Genomic DNA, 20,931 nt, shown 5'->3' with positions numbered 1-20,931 from the left:
ATTAAGTGCCCACAATGTCAAGAAAACAAGGACCTCTCCAATGGAAACCAAAATCTGGGGAAAATAAATCCATTCTACCATTGACTTAACTCTCTGCCAGCTATCCTAGTTCACTTCCCTGTATTTCAAAGTCCAATATATCCTGTTCCTTTGAATATCATTCAATAATTATCATAATATCCTTCCCCGTGTCAAAATTAAACAGAGATGAGATCCAAGATGGCATCTTAGTAAGGTACATGCGTCTTAGTTCCTCCGACTCCAAATCAACTAATAGGTGAACAGAAACAGTACAGAACAGCTCCCGGGGCTACAGCAGGGAATGGACACACAGCGTAACCCACTCTGGGCTGGTTAGTCTGACTGTGAAACTCGGCTGCGGTGAGTGAGATCCCCGAGTGGCGGGCAATTTCCCGAGCAGCCGCAGCTGCGGCGGTCCAAGCTAATCCCTCCCTCCTTCCCGGGCTGGCTGAGGGATGCGGAGAGACAAGCTTTCCAGCCAAGGCGGCCGGCGCCACACTTTCACGGGCGGCTTCGAGTCTCGGCTTCGAGTCCGCAGCTACGAGTCTCGGATCAGAGGGCTATCCAAAGTCTGGGCTGGCAAGTCTGACTGCGAGACTTGGCTGCGGCGAGACCCCCGAGCGGCCGCAGCTGCGGCGGTCCGAGCTAATCCCTCCCTCCTTCCCGGGCTGGCTGAGAGACTCGGAGAGACAAGCTTCCCAGCCAAGGCGGCCGGCGCCACACTTTTGCGGGTGGCTTCGAGTCTCGGCTTCGAGTCCGCAGCTACGAGTCTCGGATCAGAGGGCTATCCAAAGTCTGGGCTGGCAAGTCTGACTGCGACTCTTGGCTGCGGTGAGACCCCCGAGCAGCGCGTGATTTGCCGAGCAGCCGCAGCTGCGGCGGTCCAAGCTAATCCCTCCCTCCTTCCCGGGCCGGCTGAGAGTATCGGAGAAGCAAGTTTCCCAAGCTGAGGCAGGCGGCGCCCTTCTTTTGCGGGCAGCTTCGAGTCTCGGCTTTGAGTCCGCGGCTACGAATCTCAGATCAGAGGGCTATCCAAAGTCTGGGCTGGCTAGACTGACTGCGAGACTCGGCTGCGGTGAGACCCCCGAGCGGCGTGTGATTTCCCGATCAGCGGCAGCTGCGGTGGTCCGAGCTACTCCCTCCCTCCTTTCCGGGCCGGCTGAGAGTATTGGAGAAGCAAGTTTCCCAAGCCGAGGCAGGCGGCACCCCTCTTTTGCGGGTGGCTTCGAGTCTCTGCTTCGAGTCCGCGGATACGAGTCTCAGATAGGAGGGCTATCCAAGCCGCGGTAGCCCCCCCCCCCCACGGGAGGCTTCCTGGTCCGGTGGGGAATCCCCCAGGCCCGCTGCGGCCCGCAACCAGCCACAGGGTCCCCTCAAGCCGCGGCAGCTGACGCCCCCACCACGCGCGGCCCCTGAACCAACGGAGAGAATTGGATCCGAAGTCCCCAGGCCACGGAGATCGGTGACTGGGGGAGACCCATTCCAAACACTTGAGACAAACGTGTGCCACGTGCGCCACGTACTGGGCAGGATAAGAAAAACAGATCCCAGAGATTTCACAGAAAAATCTTACAACCTTGCTGGGTCCAACACCAAGAGAAATCTGAATAAATGCCCAGATGCCAGCAGCAGAAGATAACTGTCCACGCTCAAAAGATTGAGAATATGGCTCAGTCAAAGGAACAAACCAATAGCTCAAATGAGACACAAGAGCTGAGACAACTAATGCTGAATATACGAACAGAAATGGAAAACCTCTTCAAAAATGAAATCGATAAATTGAGGGAGGACATGAAGAGGACATGGGCTGAACATAAAGAAGAAATAGAAAAACTGAAAAAACAAATCGCAGAACTTATGGAAGTGAAGGATAAAGTAGCAAACATAGAAAAAATAATGGATAGCTACAATGATAGATTTAAAGAGACAGAAGATAGAATTAGTGATTTGGAGGATGGAACATCTGAATTCCAAAAAGAAACAGAAACTATAGGGAAAAGAATGGAAAAATTTGAACAGGGTATCAGGGAACTCAAGGACAATATGAACCGCACAAATATACGTGTTGTGGGTGTCCCAGAAGGAGAAGAGAAGGGAAAAGGAGGAGAAAAACTAATGGAAGAAATTTTCACTGAAAATTTCCCAACTCTTATGAAAGACCTAAAATTACAGATCCAAGAAGTGCAGCGCACCCCAAAGAGATTAGACCCAAATAGGCATTCTCCAAGACATTTACTAGTTAGAATGTCAGAGGTCAAAGAGAAAGAGAAGATCTTGAAAGCAGCAAGAGAAAAACAATCCATTACATACAAGGGAAACCCAATAAGACTATGTGTAGATTTCTCAGCAGAAACCATGGAAGCTAGAAGACAGTGGGATGATATATTTAAATTACTAAAAGAGAAAAACTGCCAACCAAGACTCCTATATCCAGCAAAATTATCCTTCAAAAATGAGGGAGAAATTAAAAAATTCTCAGACAAAAAGTCACTGAAAGAATTTGTGACCAAGAGACCAGCTCTGCAAGAAATACTAAAGGGAGCACTAGAGTCAGAACCAAAAAGACAGAAGAGAGAGGTATGGAGAAGAGTGTAGAAAGAAGGAAAATCAGATATGATATATATAATACAAAAGGCAAAATGTTAGAGGAAAATATTATCCAAACAGTAATAACACTAAATGTCAATGGACTGAATTCCCCAATCAAAAGACATAGATTGGCAGAATGGATTAAAAAACAGGATCCTTCTATATGCTGTCTACAGGAAACACATCTTAGACCCAAAGATAAACATAGGTTGAAAGTGAAAGGTTGGGAAAAGATATTTCATGCAAATAACAACCAGAAAAGAGCAGGAGTGGCTATACTAATATCCAACAAATTAGACTTCAAATGTAAAACAGTTAAAAGAGACAAAGAAGGACACTATATACTAATAAAAGGAACAATTAAACAAGAAGACATAACAATCATAAATATTTACGCACCGAATCAGAATGCCCCAAAATACGTGAGGAATATACTGCAAACACTGAAAAGGGAAATAGACTCATATACCATAATAGTTGGAGATTTCAACTCACCACTCTCATCAATGGACAGAACATCTAGACAGAGGATGAACAAAGAAATAGAGAATCTGAATATTACTATAAATGAACTAGACTTAACAGACATTTATAGGACATTACATCCCACAACAGCAGGATACACCTTTTTCTCAAGTGCTCATGGATCATTCTCAAAGATAGACCATATGCTGGGTCACAAAGCAAGTCTTAACAAATTTAGAAAGATTGAAATCTTACACAACACTTTCTCGGACCATAAAGGAATGATGTTGGAAATCAATAATAGGCAGAGTGCCAGAAAATTCACAAATACGTGGAGGCTCAACAACACACTCCTAAACAACGACTGGGTCAAAGAAGAAATTGCTAGAGAAATTAGCAAATACCTCGAGGCGAATGAAAATGAAAACACAACATATCAAAACTTATGGGACGCAGCAAAGGCAGTGCTAAGAGGGAAATTTATTGCTCTAAATGCCTATATCAGAAAAGAAGAAAAGGCAAAAATTCAGGAATTAACTATCCATTTGGAAGAACTGGAGAAAGAACAGCAAGCTAACCCCAAAGCAAGCAAAAGGAAAGAAATAACAAAGATTAGAGCACAAATAAATGAAATTGAAAACATGAAAACAATAGAGAAAATCAATAAGGCCAGAAGTTGGTTCTATGAGAAAATCAATAAGATTGATGGGCCCTTAGCAAGATTGACAAAAAGAAGAAGAGAGAGGATGCAAATAAATAAGATCAGAAATGGAAGAGGAGACATAACTACTGACCTCACAGAAATAAAGGAGGTAATAACAGGATACTATGAACAACTTTACGCTAATAAATACAACAATTTAGAGGAAATGGACGGGTTCCTGGAAAGACATGAACAACCAACTTTGACTCAAGAAGACATAGATGACCTCAACAAACCAATCACAAGTAAAGAAATTGAAGCAGTCATTCAAAAGCTTCCTAAAAAGAAAAGTCCAGGACCAGACGGCTTCACATGTGAATTCTATCAAACATTCCAGAAAGAATTAGTACCAACTCTCCTCAAACTCTTCAAAAAAATCGAAGTGGAGGGAAAACTACCTAATTCATTCTATGACGCCAACATTACCCTCATACCAAAACCAGGCAAAGATATTACAAGAAAAGAAAACTACAGGCCAATCTCTCTAATGAATATAGATGCAAAAATCCTCAATAAAATTCTAGCAAATCGTATCCAACAACACATTAAAAGAATTATTCATCATGACCAAGTAGGATTCATCCCAGGTATGCAAGGATGGTTCAACATAAGAAAATCAATTAATGTAATACACCATATCAACAAATCAAAGCAGAAAAATCACATGATCATCTCAATTGATGCAGAGAAGGCATTTGACAAGATTCAACATCCTTTCCTGTTGAAAACACTTCAAAGGATAGGAATACAAGGGAACTTCCTTAAAATGATAGAGGGAATATATGAAAAACCCACAGCTAATATCATCCTCAATGGGGAAAAATTGAAAACTTTCCCCCTAAGATCAGGAACAAGACAAGGATGTCCACTATCACCACTATTATTCAACATTGTGTTGGAGGTTCTAGCCAGAGCAATTAGACAAGAAAAAGAAATACAAGGCATCAAAATTGGAAAGGAAGAAGTAAAATTATCACTGTTTGCAGATGATATGATAATATACGTCGAAAACCCGGAAAAATCCACAACAAAACTACTAGAGCTAATAAATGAGTACAGCAAAGTAGCAGGTTACAAGATCAACATTCAAAAATCTGTAGCATTTCTATACACTAGCAATGAACAAGCTGAGGGGGAAATCAAGAAACGAATCCCATTTACAATTGCAACTAAAAGAATAAAATACCTAGGAATAAATTTAACTAAAGAGACAAAAAACCTATATAAAGAAAACTACAAAAAACTGCTAAAAGAAATCACAGAAGACCTAAACAGATGGAAGGGCATACCGTGTTCATGGATTGGAAGACTAAATATAGTTAAGATGTCAATCCTACCTAAATTGATTTACAGATTCAATGCAATACCAATCAAAATCCCAACAACGTATTTTTCAGAAATAGAAAAACCAATAAGCAAATTTATCTGGAAGGGCAGGGTGCCCCGAATTGCTAAAAACATCTTGAGGAAAAAAAACGAAGCTGGAGGTCTTGCACTGCCTGACTTTAAGGCATATTATGAAGCCACAGTGGTCAAAACAGCATGGTATTGGCATAAAGATAGATATATCGACCAATGGAATCGAATAGAGTGCTCAGGTATAGACCCTCTCATCTATGGACAATTGATCTTTGATAAGGCAGTCAAGCCAACTCACCTGGGACAGAACAGTCTCTTCAATAAATGGTGCCTAGAGAACTGGATATCCATATGCAAAAGAATGAAAGAAGACCCATATCTCACACCCTACACAAAAGTTAACTCAAAATGGATCAAAGATCTAAACATTAGGTCTAAGACCATAGAACAGTTAGAGGAAAATGTAGGGAGATATCTTATGAATCTTACAATTGGAGGTGGTTTTATGGACCTTACACCTAAAGCAAGAGCACTGAAGAAGGAAATAAATAAATGGGAACTCCTCAAAATTAAACACTTTTGTGCATCAAAGAACTTCATCAAGAAAGTAGAAAGACAGCCTACACAATGGGAATCAATATTTGGAAACGATATATCAGATAAAGGTCTAGTATCCAGAATTTATAATGAGATTGTTCAACTCAACAACAAAAAGATAGCCAACCCAATTACAAAATGGGAAAAAGACTTGAATAGACACCTCTCAGAGGAGGAAATACAAATGGCCAAAAGACACATGAAGAGATGCTCAATGTCCCTGGCCATTAGAGAAATGCAAATCAAAACCACAATGAGATATCATCTCACACCCACCAGAATGGCCATTATCAACAAAACAGAAAATGACAAGTGCTGGAGAGGATGCGGTGAAAGAGGCACACTTATCCACTGTTGGTGGGAATGCCAAATGGTGCAACCACTGTGGAAAGCAGTTTGGCGGTTCCTCAAAAAGCTGAATATAGAATTGCCATACGACCCAGCAATACCATTGCTGGGAATCTACTCAAAGGAATTAAGGGCAAAAACTCAAACAGACATTTGCACACCAATGTTTATAGCAGTGTTATTTACAATTGCAAAGAGATGGAAACAGCCAAAATGTCCATCAACAGACGAGTGGCTAAACAAACTGTGGTATATACATACGATGGAATATTATGCAGCTTTAAGGCAGGATAAACTTATGAAGCATGTAATAACATGGATGGACCTAGAGAACATTATGCTGAGTGAGTCTAGCCACAAACTAAAAGACAAATACTGTATGGTCCCAATGATGTGAATCAACACTGGAGAATAAACTTGGAATAGGTCATTGGTAACAGAGTTCAGCAGGAGTTAGAAACAGGGTAAGATAATGGGTAATTGGAGCTGATGGAATGCAGACTGTGCAATAGGACTAGATACAAAAACTCAAAAATGGACAGCACAATAATACCTAATTGTAAAGTAATCATGTTAAAATACTGAACGAAGCTGCATCCGAGCGATAGGTTCTTGTTTTGTTTTGTTTTGTTTGTTTTGTTCTTATTATTATTACTGTTATTTTTTTCTCTATATTAACATTCTATATTTTTTTCTGTTATACTGCTAGTTCTTCTAAACCGATGCAAATGTACTAAGAAACGATGATCATGCATCTATGTGATGATGTTAAGAATTACTGATTGCATATGTAGAATGGTATGATGTCTAAAAAAAAAAAAAAAATGGTCAGCACAATACTGCCTAACTGTAATGTAATTATGTTGGAACGCTGAATGAAGTTGCATCTGATCTATAGGTTTTTTGTGTTTTTTTTTTCTTTCTCTTATATATTTTTGTACTTTTTATTTTTATTTGTGTTTTCTCTGTGTTATCACTTTATTTCTTTTTCTGTTGTCGTGCTATTTCTTTCTCTAAATCGATGCATATGTACTGAGAAATGATGACCATACACCTATGTGATGATATTAAGAATTACTGATTGCATATGTAGAATGGATTGATTTCTAATGTTGTGTTAATTTTTTTTAATTAATAAAAAAAAAATTAAAAAAAAAATTAAACGGAGACTTATCAGAACCTTAAAAAAAAAAAATTATCATAATATAATCAGAAATGACTGATGCTGACTAAAAATCTTACCATTTAGTGGGTTAAATTATTCTCTTCCATCCAAAGCAATCAAACAACTTTAGGTACTTCAAAACCCTCCAAGCATCTATGCATCAACTGCCAACCAGACATACCCAACACATGATCCTCAGTGAGACACTGAGACAGGAAAAAGACACTGCCTGGGCAAGTAACTTAGTCCCTCTAGACCTCTATTTCTTCACCAGTAAGTGGCACGGGACTCTGTTTCCATCATGCTTGTTGTTATCAGAGATGCTTAAACACAACCAGATCAGTCCCTTCAGATGACATTTAGACAACAACCATGCCTTTCAGTTTCCAAACATCAATTGCAATGGTGTTGAGTCCATTGGTGCCTTGGATGGCATATCCCCCAAGCCCTCATCAGGGCAGGGGGCTCCATAAACAGGTTCCTTCCCTCACCACCGTGTGCCCCTAAATCAATACAAAGGGCAGAAAAGCTGATGAAAAGCTACTCTTGATCTCCTTACTTTGACCCTAGCCTCATTAGAAGCCCCCATTATAAAATGGTACTCCAGACTTCCAAAGAGCCCCACAAGTGCCCAAAGGCTTGGAAGACTCTATAAGCCACAAAGTCCCAGTAGAATCTAAGTGATCTAGAAACCAGTTACTCAGAAGCCCTTTATTGCCATGCATAATATTTTAGAGTTTTCTTGTGAACATTTGCTTTGTGCATAGTGACAATAGTAATATATCCACCTTTTAAAAACTTGTAGAAATACAGGGGGAAAGTATAATTACACCATTCAGAAGTGATTAACATTAACCCTTATAGCTTTTTACTATATATATATATTATTTAATTGGGATCATAATGAGCATATTTCTTTATAGCCTGATTTTCCCTATGCCATTAAATTATTTTAATGATTGGATTGGATTGCATTACCATCATTAATTTAACTAGTTCCCATTGTTGAGCACTTAGGCTATTCAACTTTTTTGTTCTTGCAAATAAAACTGACAAATACCCTTGAAGAGACATTTATCTATGCATTCTTCTTTCCTTAGGATACAGATCTAGTGTCTCTGTATTATGTTGACAAAGGAAAAATCAAAGGAGGCAAAAGAAGAAAAAAAAACTGAAATGGCTAATATATCATTTTTTCTTTACAGTTTCAACCAATCCATCCACACATGCTCACAGTCTTTCCTAAAAGTGCTCAAGCTTGAAATAGTGAAATGGCATTTTTTTTTTGCATATTAGATAGGCAAAGAATAGCCCAGATATATTGTAAGGGTGTCAGAAAATGTTTATTCTCATACACTGCAACTGGAATGTAATATGGAATCATATGATCATATTATTTCTAAGCATAGAAAACGTAGAACCTAAATATCAAACAATAGAGATAAGGTAGGTTGTTACACCTAAATAATGGATTATGTACATCTGTGCCTTTATCATCTTTTAAATAAAAGCTTAAAGAATATTTACTGACCCAGTAAAACACTCACAATATAACACTAAAAGCAGGAAAAAATAGAATATACAGTGTGCTTCATTTCTGTAAAAAAGAAAAGTATATATAATCTCACACATGCAGACCACACACAAACACATCACACACACCTGGGAGGATCTATACCAATACGTTAAGAGTGGTTCGTGGTAGAGTTATTAGATCATTAGGGATTTTTGCTCTGTCTCTGTGCTTTTCTAAACTTAGGCTTTCTGTATTAATTGTGCATTATTTTATTGTGTAAAATACTGTATATCCAATAGTAGTAATAGAAAAACTATCAGATCAATGAGGAAAATAAAACAAAACTAGCTCCGTTTTCCAAATCCTAAAGTGAGGCAATTTGATTCACTGTCCCTCCTTTTTCTACCTCTCCACCTTTGGCCATCCAAAGAGAGAAAAGGGGGAAAATAAATAAATAAATAAAAACCAATTACATGGGCCTGTAACATTTCCCACCCCATTCTAAAACTGAGCCAAGTAACTGAGAGAGATCTGAGATCAAATAAACACATCAGGCTTGGGAGCTGGAGCCAAACCCCAGGCTACAAGTCGCTGATGTCTAATCCCGAAACCATCACTGGAAGAACCCTTTATCCAACACCAAAATGCCAACAACGAGTAATTAATACTCCCCCAGGCCCCAGGAAGCCTCATTTCACACAGGGGGAGACCGAAGCAGAGAGGAGGGGCCTCTGTCTCACAAGCACAGCCTCCTTCAGCACACCTGGCACCTCACACACCTGCTCCTTAGCTAACAACCCCAGGTGCCCCAGGACACACGCCGCTGCGGGCAGAGCCTTCTGTCTGGATACAGACGTGAGAGGATATGCCTAATGTGTAAAGAGAAAGGTACATCTTCACAAATGTCTCAATGAGACCACAGGCCCCAAGCCAGCCAGGGAGGTATGGTGGAAGAGACTGGCCAAGATGGGGGCTGCAGTATTGATTGCCCCCATCCAATAAATTAAAACATTTATTCAAATGTTTCAATGCCTCTGCACCTCCATGTCCTTATCTGTAACATGGAGGGTGACAGTGACTCTATCTATCTCACAGGGTGATTGTGACAACTAAATTAACCAGACACATCAAGAATCTCAACCCCTGCATGGTCCATGGAACTGGGAAGTTGGTTTCACCTCTCTTCTCATGGAAGAGGCCAGGGACTCTCAGAGCTCCCCACCCCCAGCAACCAAGTCGTGCCTCCCCAGGTGTTGGGTGGGAGCTGCTTCACTTGAGGTAGTGTCCTGCGCCTCATAGAAGAGAATCTCTTAGCCCACTTGGCCAGACACACAGAGGACAAGAAAGCCCATTACTGCTTTTATTTTTCCCTGACAGATTTTTTTTTTTAAAAGAATCACAGAGTTATGAGATGGGATGAACTTTAAGGTTACCTCATGGAACCGCCTTCCCAGAGTATGAACTTCCTCTCTTCCCCCATCCCCACACTCATCTCCCCACCTCACAGCCCTGGCAAGTGACTTTCCAGAGACGCCACCCAGCAGCACATCTGGTTACAGTTGTCCAAGCACTTGACAAACATCGCATCACTTTTCTCTTGGCATCCAGAAATAGAAATGATAATGCCGCAACATCTTTAACCAACAAGGAGCCCACAAAATCTTTTGGCAGAGCCTAATTTAAATTTCCTCTGTTTCACTTTTTTTTTATTTAAAAAACTCTGTCAAACCATCTCTGACTGTAGACAAGAACAGGTGTTACCTTCATTTCCAGGCAGGGAAATTGGAGGCATGCTTGTCTCGAATTACCCAGCCTTTGCTTTCTTTCCCACCTTACCCAGGTCGGTACTCTGCTCTCAGATCCTGGAAGCTCTAACATGGCTCACCACGACAGCATCACATGTCCCGAGTTCACGGTAGGAAAAGAGGTCCAGAAGGAAAAAGTGGGGAGCGTCTCGTGGGAGTTTCTCCCATCCTCACTGCTGCTATTCCAAGCTGCATCTGAATCAGTCACTCATTCCTCCCCCTGGCTGGGGCCCTCGCCTGAAATAAACTTTAGATTAAATGCTCTTGGTCGCCGTAACCTGTTTCTGCCCTGGTGAACTCACTCAGAGAGAGCTTTTAAATGGCACGCGTTCAATCTCACTTTCTTCCTGCGCTCGCACCTCAGAAACGCATCCTCTGAGACCATGGAAGAACAGCTCGTCAGAGCACCTGACAGCGTCCCAGTCGCTCTGTCCCCGCTTGCTGCTCCATCTCCCTGTCCAAGCTCCCTTCCCAAGGCACTGATATTTTTTCTTTTCTTCTCCACCTTCTGCCTGCAGCGCGAGCCTTGTCGGCAACCCTGTCAAGTAGGAAGCATACTAGTTGGATTGGCTTAAAAGGTCAATTGCAGCAGATTTGTACGTGTTCTCTCCCTCTGACGCAAAAGTCCCGTGCAAGAAACCGAGGACAACCAGTCCTCAACACAGGCTCCCCCTTGCTCCTACCCCCAGCACTCACTCCTTCACCACCACCCCCACGCCTGAACAGTGTCTTCAGCCAAGAAGGACAGAATGCTTGCAGGCTGCGTGTTTCTCCACAGCCTTTCCCTTGAAGCTCCAAAGCTCATCAGGCATATCCATTAAAGTTACCCAGTGGAAGCCATCAGAGTGGTTAGATAGAGGGTAGACCTGGGGCTGGGGGACTGATCCTTCTGTATCCATTGATCTCTGTGTGCCAAAGGCTTCACGGTGTTGAGAACTGAGCTTGGTACAAAGTCAGAGAGCCTGTCTACCTAAATTCTCAGGAAGTCATTTCTATTAATGAGGCACCTGTCCCTAAAATTCAGTTCTCAAATCAAAGGTCCAGTGCCCTTGGGGGCTCTGGGAGAATCTTCCAGATGGTCAGCAGGCTGTCGCTTCCAATATTAATGTTTAAAAGACAACAGCATCAACACTTCAGTTTCCAGTGCACATACCCTGGCCTTATTTGAGACATTGCTGAGAACCATGGAATGTCTCAGAAAGAAGGAACCTGAAAGGGCTCCGTAATCCAACCTCTTCATTTCACAGATGAAGATGCTGAGTCTGCAAATCAGGAGAGAAGGTACCAATCTCCCCAAAAGTAATACATGGTAAGGCTAAAACCCAAGCCTCAAGGTTCTCCTTCAAGCACACCACACCACTGCTTACCCTAACTTACTCTACAGTGGTGGCGCCCAATCTGTACCAGTATTGGAATCACCTGAAACATAATTTGCTGGGCTAACCTCCCCTGAGTTTCAGATTCTGGAGGTCTGGGGTGGTGTCCAAGAATTTGCGTTTCTCAAAAGTTCTCAAGTAATACTGGGACCCCACATTAAGACCCGGTGCAGTTGAGTTTCCCTAATACTGACCCATTCATTTCCCACCCTTCCCAGCTGCATATCCACAACTGATAAAAAGTTGCTTGGTCTCCTCCTACACTGCAACCTTATCTGATGGTTCTGCCAAATTAAGGCAACTCAATGTGCTACAACATAATCTATTACCCCATTAACAGATGGCTGAAGATTCAGGTTGGCCCCCTTCCCAACATCGCCCTCCATGGCGCTATACCAAATTCCCCCAATCCAGACAGAGCAGATGAGCCAGTCAGGGTTTCTGACCAAAATCCTGAATCGTGTCGCACCCTCCACCCCATTGACACCAATTTTGCCAGGAGTTTGAACAACCACAGGAGCTGTCACGGTTAGGGGGTGGGGGGAGTGCAGGACCCCAAATCAGCACATGCTCTTGACCTTCCCCATCCACTCCCAACTTCCAGGGCTGTGCTTCATTTCCAGAGCAGCTGGCACTTGCCTGGTGCAGGTTCCAAAAGCCTATGGCATCCATTTCTGGGGTCAGCTACTCCTACATAATGCATGGAGGCCCTCCCTGGCTCAGAGCAGGTTGGGTTGCCTCCACCTAGGACAGCTGCTTACAGCAACAGGTGTCTTCCAGAACAGTAGCCTCCAGGATTTGTCAGGCCTCCTGGGAGACTGGGTCATTCACTGGGGCACAGCCAAAGTGAGAGGTTCCAGGCCCAGGTGCACACTCCCCAACAAAGCAGCACAGTGGGCCTGCAAAGAGTGTGGCCAGGATGTATAGCCAAACACGTCAGGTTAATTGTGCAACCTTGAACATGTCAGAGAAGCTTTCTAAACCCCCAATTTCCTCTTCTGTAATAAAGTGAAATAGTGACACTTACCTTAAAGTCCTTTGACAAAATTTTAAAGATGCCTGTGAAATGCTTAGCAGAGCACCTGGCACACAGTAAGGACACAAAAAATGTTGACTGTCTTATTATCAGTACTGTCAAGAAAAACAAGAATGCCCTACACTTGGTTCAAACTACCATGTTTCAAAGACCCTGGGAGTGAAGCCTCAGATTCAAAACGGACCCCTGTACATACACTGGGCTGGACCCCGCTAGTTCATCATCCAACTCCAGCAGCCCTGACTGAGACCCTCTCTTCAACTTTGGTTGCAGCACCTGCTCTTCTTAGATGAGGTCTCTTTTGCTGTTTTCTGGATGTCTCCTCCTAGCCTCTCATCTGTTTTTCAGCCCACAATGCAGGCTCTGACAATATGCTTCTGCTGACCTCAACACTTTTCCCCTTTCTGGCATCACTAGAACTTTCCATAGAGCAAGAAGCCCTGTCCTGTGACCAGGAATCTGTCAGAGGTTTTTTTCTCTGATGCCATTGATCAAGACACACACATCACCTGGCCCTAACATGAACAAAACTAAGGAATCTTCCAGGAATTTTTGTCAAACTCCAGGAAGTGAGCTTATGTCTGAATTTGGACGTGTGCCTACCTAAAGGAAACAAAACTCTAAGAGCAAACTTTGAGCTCATCCACTGTAGAAAAATCTATTCTGTCATCCTCACCTATATGCTAGACAATTCAGAAAAAACTTAGACTCTGTTTGATAAATCTTTGACGTGTAAGAAACAATGGTCTCTCCAATTATGGTCAGGAGAAGGGCTTATGAGGATATAAGATCTAGGACAGGCTGGGACTCCAAAGCTATCAGGAAAGGAGATAGCTACATCTTCTTTTCTCTTTTCCTTCCACCACTGTCATGCTTTCGGCATCATGCTTCATTTATCCCCTCCCTGCCAACCACCATCCCCTTACGTCAGGTAGGACTTAAATCCTCATCATGACCTTTGAGCCCAGGAACTCTCAGCTACTGGCTCAGTTTCCCAATTCCAAATCCCAAAGGAGCAGAACTATCAGCTTGGCTCATCTTTCCTAAACAGGCTGTAAAGAAGGTATAAACGTCTCTGTTTTCTTCCTAGGTGGAGAGTGTCGGGTAGGGCAGCCTTAACTCCTCACCTTTGGTGGGTGGAGCTTATGTCTACACTTGCACAACCTTTCTGGTGTATCCATGACCAGAAATTGCCCCTTTGAAGCATTACTGGGGGGTGGGAGTGGGCAGGGCTATGGGGGATGCAAACAGCAGAACAAAAAAAGAAGGAAACCAAACTTGTGTGTCAGGCAGAAAGCAGCCCAGGACAGCATTCCCCACCTAGAACTGTTTAAAGACAGTGACTAGCAGACAACAGACATGGGACAAGTGTGAAGGGCAGGGCCTGATCCCAGGGTCCCAAAAGTGGGAACAGATTCCTTCTGAGCCATATTCTTTCCCCAACTGAAAGCATTTTTAAAGGTCCCCTGCCTCTGGAGGGACCCCTGATAGGAGGGGAGCTATGTCAAGGTTCACATTGTTATATGTATAGGTGGCACTCTATCTATATTTTGGAATGAATGATAGGAAGAGAAGAATGGGAAAAGGTGTCAGATGAGACAACCACATCTCCCATGGCTTAGAAGTTGTTTTAGAAAGCTCCCCCTCTTCTCCCTGATCTAAGCAGGAGAGAAAGAGGAAAAGGAGGGAACATGACCCCCCAGTAATGCTTCAAAGGGGCAGTTTCTGGCCATGGATCCCCAGGGAAGTATGCCAGTACCCATCGAGCTCTACCCACTAAAGGCGAGGAGTTAAGGCTGCCCTACCCAATACTCTTCACCTAAGAAGAAAACAAGTGAGCTCACACCCCTCTTTCCAGCCTGTCTACCAAGACTTCAGGGCTTCTGACCACTGACTGTGCCAAGAACAACAAGATAGGTAGACACCTGGAGGAAAAGCATAGGGGGAGGCCCAGCCTGCCACGATCTGGAGTTTCCCATGGTGAGCTACAGCTTCGCCTGAGGGTTTGGGCCAATAACAGAAATGGTGGCCCATGCAACTGCAAAATTCTGCTGTGCAGCCTGATGGGGCCAGGCTGAAGCCAAAAGAAGCAAGCAAAGAGGGCTATGGGGGAGTAAAGGCTGGTGCAAAGTTGTACTCTGTGAAAACTGAATGTCTTCTCCAGCATCCCAGATAAAAGCAGTGGCAACATCCTGTATTGATTATGGATGTGTACCACCAAGTATAAAGCTGGCTGGACGAGGGCCGAGGCCTCCTGGATAATTTACATGCTAGCATTGGTATTCAGAGTCTTGGGCACAGTTCAAAGGAGAGAGTTGGGGAATGGAAATTCAAGACAAAGGCAAACCGCCACCCTTCTGCAGCTTCCAGTGAGCAGGGCGGAAAAGCCTCTTAGAGAGGTCAAACAGGAGTGGTGCCAAATGTGTGTGTGTGTGTTCATGTGTATGTATGAATGACACACTGCTCCCACCACTCATGGCACATCCTGATGCATGCACTCTAGCCACCCCCTCACCTGGCAGACTCCTTCAAGAACAGAAGTCTTGAATCTTCCTCCTACCACCTGGAGGAAGCCTGACCTGTGCTTCCAACTTGGGCCAGGTATTCTTCTCAGTGCTCCTTAATAAGCTATGGCTGCCCCGATCACAGCCTCCCCAATCATCCATCAGTTCAAAGCATTTCTTCTGGACAGAAGCAATCTGCAACTCACCTAAGACAGACCTCCCATTAGGTTCTAATAGCTCCTTATATATCTTGCCTTCATAGCTTTAACTTAGTTTGTACTTATATTTTCAGTACTTCTTTTCTTCCCCCTGTCCCCACAAATGTACATTTCATGAAGACAGGGACCCTGTCCACCTTTTTTACTACTGTATCTCTGCACCCAACACAGAACCTGGTCTGCAAATAAACTCAGCAGATAATGGTTTAGTAAATGAAAAGACGAATGAGACCTACCACAACAAACTGCAGTCATATTTATTCCTGCTTCTTCCCAACGAAATAGTGAGGTCCTCTAGGGCAAGACAATATCTAACTGGCCTTTGTCTTCCCAGCACAAGAAGAAGGATGGCAGGGCAAAGGGTTGCTGGCACCCTTGGGTGATTATTTGCTATCACTGACACAAACCAAACAACTCACTCATTTTGTTCTTTCACAATACTGAGCATCATTTCTAACCCATAACAGGTGCTCAGTGTCTATTTCCTAATAATTTACCCTGTAAGGAGCCCACATCCAAGACTGGGAATTTGTCCTAGATGGCCAAACAGTGGCAAGTAGGCCTCTGAGTGACAACATTTAGCAATTTCAAGTCGAGCAGTCCCTTGAAGCCATTAGGCCAGTGCCAACAAAGGCAGTAGGTTAGAGTAGAAAGGTTCCCAGGCAGAATGTGAGAGAATCAAGCAGCAGGCCCCATTCTATGCTTTCTGGTTGGGTGCCTGGAGAGAGTCAAACTCTCTACAGTATGGTTGTCTCATCTCTAAAAGGGGAGTAAATAACACCTGGCCCACAGTCATCAGATTTTTTACCCTATGGGGTGGTGACTAAAAGCAGTGGATTAGTAAGATGGTCTTGTATCTGAATCTCTTCTTTTCTGATTTTCAGCTATGTGACCTTGGATAAGTTACTGGACTTATCCAAGGTACTGAATTGGCTTCCTCAGCTACAAAATAGGGCTATGAAGATTGAGTAAGGTGATACATTAAAAGCACTTTGTTACAAATGAGCACAGCTTGCAGTTTACTGGTTACTTTATTTTTCAGTTACTTTAACCTGAAAAGGCAACAGGTTATAGTGGAAATATAAATTTTGACTGAAGATCTACACCCGTTAACTGGATAGTAATGGACAAGCTGGGTTCTAAGGTTCAGTTTCCTGGTCTGTAAAATGGATATAAAATTAAAAGCACATCACCTTACTCTGGCCAAGCTCACTCCCGCCCAGATGCTTGCTTTCACTGTTTCCTCTGTTGTCTGTTCCCCCTCGCCCCAGCTCTTTCATGGCAGTCTCATCATTCAGACCTTAGTTCAGATGTCATCTTCCCAGAGAGACTTTCTCTGCACCTCTCTAAAGTCACCCACCCATTCTTTACGTTGTTATATTTTTTGCTGGCAGCCATTTTATCTGAAATTGCTAAGTTTTTTATGTCTATTTCACCCTTTCATTAAAATCTCAGCTCCATAAAAGTAGAAAATTTTGTCTGTCTAACATTCCCCTGTATCACCAAAGCCCAGAATGCAACCTTGTACATATTAAGTGCTCAACAAATGTTGGATGAATGAATGAATGAACAAATGAATGAATACCATTAGGATCACTGTGAAAAAATAAATGGAGTAAGTGAAAGTGCCAAGCACTGTGCCTGGTTCATAGCAGCCTCTTCATGTTAATTTTCTTTGCTTTCCCTGGGAACTAATTTTTTCAAGAACTACAGTCCTTGAACATTATCTCAGCTTGAAACTTAAAACTTACTTAAATTGAGCCAAGGTTACCAGACAGGGAAAATAAAGAGGGGAGGGAAGGTGGGCAGCCATAATTAACCTCTCCACACAGATCTCCACCCAGAGCTTCTTTACACTTCTGAAATGTCTGAGCAACAGAGCCTCCCAGGATCCCCTGAGTGCTCTGGAAGACAGGTCATCAATTGAGCCACTTCTGCATCTGCACACGTTGCAGATTAGACACAAAGACAAATGGCATTCAAACCAGTGCCAAGGGTCAGTGCCAGCCAGGGTGTAGATTGCAGGCTGGGCTCCAGAGAAGCTCAAGGCCTAAATGCAGACCCCATCAGGCATAAGCCAGAATGGGGACTGAGATATCCACCCCAGAATGCTGAAGCATTCTGCAACTGTTGCTGTGCTCCCCTCAGCCACCCACCTCTGGAACCCCTCTGCTCATTCTGGCACATCTCACAATATCATCCCCTTATCCCACCCAGTTTGGGAAGCTTTCCTACTCTGCCCAAGGTTCCAGGCCAAGATAGTAGATGAGTCTGCCCCCCCTTCTCCCTCCTTCTGGCCAGATTATGCTAAGCCAGGCCCTTGCTACTATGATCTTTCCTTGTCTATACAGTCAAGGCATCTGTTGAGCCACTAAATAACAACTGCCCGAGGGCTCAGAGAAGTAGCACATGAGAGCTGAAGAGGCTTATATAGATAGCTGTTGGGGCTCTGTGTCCCCAACAATGGGCTGAGATTAAACTTGAGATGCTGGGCAGATCCCACAGTCCTTACCCCCTCACTTGTACCTATTTGCTTTCCAGGAGCCCAGCTGAGCAGGCTTTCTGAACATCTTCTCAGTGTGGTAAGTGTTCTATAGGTCATTTACCCTACCCATATTCTTATGTCATATGGGGGCAGGAGATCATGAAGGTGCAAGACATTGGGCAGAATAAGGAGAAATTGGGAAGTGCTAGAAAATGGTAATTTCTTATGAGGAAGAGAAAAATGCAAAGGTTCAGGCTTAAGAGCTGATGCCTCTCAGGACCTCTCTCCACCTGCCCTCCTGGAACTTGTGAAATCTGTTCCAGCAAACTGAAGCCATACCTCCCTCCCTGGGAGAAGAGATCTGATGCCCTTCTTCCGGTGGTTACCCAACACCTGGGAGTCATTTTCCACACTACCCTCTCCCTCATCCCCATATCCAGTTCATCATCAACTGCAGTCAACAGGGCCATTCAATGTGTCTCAACTTTGTCAGCTGCCACCCACTCACCGCCCCTGCTCTATCTCTAGCACCTAGAAGACTTGGGACACAGCAGGTGCTCAATAAAGATTTGCCAAATGAATGAAATATAAGAGACTTCTTTTTCCCTGGGAACTGAACAAAAAGAAAGGTCATTTTTACAGGGTAATGATGAATTTAATATTTCCTACTCAGTTAAAGCATTAATAAGTACCTCGAATCTTATCCCACTACCTGAGTTAAGAAGTCCCCTCATCCTCCTTCCCACTCAAGCCTGAAGATTTACAAATGACAATGAAGCTACAGGCATCTCCCCACTCTATAGATAATATCTGCATGTAAGTTTCAGTTTAACATCTTCCTTTAATCTGTGTAACAATATCCAAATATTGAGCACACCCTGCTCTCACACACACACGGCATGCTTGGGGCAGGGCTATAATTCAGATTCCTCACCCAGGGCCATGTGGCACATCCACTTTGAAAGGCCAAGAATTTGCACTTCTGTCCACAGGACCTTCTGGTGATGTCTTGATGTATGGGACAGAAAACCCTCCCACACCACCAGACCAGATACTCAGGGGTTTGCACGCAGCTTGAGGAGGGCAAGGGATGATTCTATATGCCCTGCTAATTCCCAATATTTGGAACTCTGCATCTGTATCCAGAAAGTCACTTGCCTCAAAAGGTCCTGGGTAGCCATGTGGCAGTTTGGTTTCCCCACTACCTGGATCTCCAGACGTTCCTTCTAATTTCACTGGTGGCACTACTGCCAAACTTCAAACTCCATCATGCCAACTCTAGACATTTCTATGAGCCAATCTCCCAGCAAAAAGAGAAAGAATCAGGCTCTCACTGTAAATCTGGGTGCTGGGGGATCCAAGTAGGGGGCTCTTTCCTGGAAAGTTCCAGCCTCCCTCACAACTTCATCAAATGCTCTTCCAGGTTGACCCAATTGTCCCTTGCTTCTGACTGCTCGGGAAGCAGTTTCATTTGGGTTAAAGCTCAGGTTCTAGAGGGAGTTAAAATTGCACACCACCCCCAAAAGATTATACTTGGGGAAGTCACTTAAACTCACTAAGCCTTTGTACCCTCATCTGGAAAATGAGACTCCCAATGGCCACTTACCAAGATTGTCATGAGAATTAGATGAGTTAAGAAATACATGTAAAGCTCCTGGCGCATGGTAAGTGGTCACTCAACTACAGTCAGTTCCATCCCCCCGACCTAGCCCCATGCCATGTTAAGTATGCATGTGTTGGAACTGAAATACAGAGTTCTTATGTCTTTTAAAGAAAGTTTCAGTCTGGCATAGAATATAGGTGGAAACATAAGACACTCCAGGCTGCCATTCCCCCACAGAATCTTTAAACAACTAGCAAAACCTGGGAGAGCCATCTTCCTCAAAATTACGGAAAACAGGTAAAAGCTTGCAGTAACTTGGAAAGTACTGAATCAAGAAAGCACAGCTTCTAGAAGGGTAGGAGTGTAACCCTACAACTCCTCTAATTAAATTAGCAAATGGTAATTTCTTAGAGAGAGAGAAAAACGGTAGGAAAAGCTCATAGCATTTTTGCTGGACCCTCTCCAGCATCCTCTCTGGCAGAATGTGGAGCAAGCCTGTGGTCCCATTATGGGTCACTGGCCTTTTTCCAGGAGGATCAGAGGAACTCCTATGATCAAATGGAGTGCTTGTATATTGGGACCAATCTATCAGTGGCAGCCTGAAACACTGAAGGAAACTAGGAAACTAGTCTTTTGGCTCTAAACAGGAAATGATGGCCCATCCAAAGGAATGAGATAAAAATCCAGACACCATCAGTGAAAAAGACCTGACTTTGGACATACCAAAGACTTCAAGAAATGGTCTTCCATACCTTCAAGGAGATAAAAGAAAACATGGAGAAAGAATTAGAGAATATCAGGAAAACGATGTGTGAACAATATGAGAATCTCAATAAAGAGATAGATGTTTTAAAAAGGAAACAAGCAGAAATAATGCAGTTAAAGACCAAAATAACTGAAGTGGAAAATTCTCTAAAGGGTTTCAACAGCGTATTGAAGTTGGCAGGAGAAAAAAATTAGTGATCTCAAAGATAAGATAACAAGATAACATGATTCAGACTGAGGATGAGAAAGAAAAAAAAATAATGAAAAAACATGAACAGAGCCTAAGAGACATGTGGGACACCATCAAGCATACCAAGATCTGTGTTATGGGAGTCCAGAAGAAGAAGGAAGAGAAAAAGGGGCAGAAGGCATATTC

At 43.3% G+C, this 20,931-nt stretch overlaps 1 protein-coding gene and 1 long non-coding RNA gene across 2 annotated transcripts in view; one reads left to right on the top strand and one right to left on the bottom strand.

The window, feature by feature from the left end:
- Positions 1-10,837, top strand: part of LOC143652066 (uncharacterized) — a 29,632-nt gene extending 18,795 nt beyond the window's left edge. Inside the window, exons 2-3 of the long non-coding RNA XR_013160384.1 lie at positions 9,859-10,041; positions 10,604-10,837. This is a non-coding gene — a long non-coding RNA (uncharacterized LOC143652066). The remainder of the gene's footprint in view (positions 1-9,858; positions 10,042-10,603) is intronic.
- The window catches only part of NRXN3 (neurexin 3), a 1,607,649-nt gene extending 1,596,486 nt beyond the window's left edge, over positions 1-11,163 (bottom strand). The window contains exon 1 of the mRNA XM_077123215.1: positions 10,600-11,163. The gene's annotated coding sequence lies outside the window, so the exon portion shown is untranslated. The remainder of the gene's footprint in view (positions 1-10,599) is intronic.
- Positions 11,164-20,931: the final 9,768 nt, after the last annotated feature.

Source organism: Tamandua tetradactyla, chromosome 12 (assembly GCF_023851605.1).
Source record: "Tamandua tetradactyla isolate mTamTet1 chromosome 12, mTamTet1.pri, whole genome shotgun sequence".
NCBI classification, from domain to species: Eukaryota; Metazoa; Chordata; class Mammalia; order Pilosa; family Myrmecophagidae; genus Tamandua; species Tamandua tetradactyla.
Note: the sequence above shows the minus strand (reverse complement) of the source record. Positions and strands in the feature narration are given on the sequence as shown.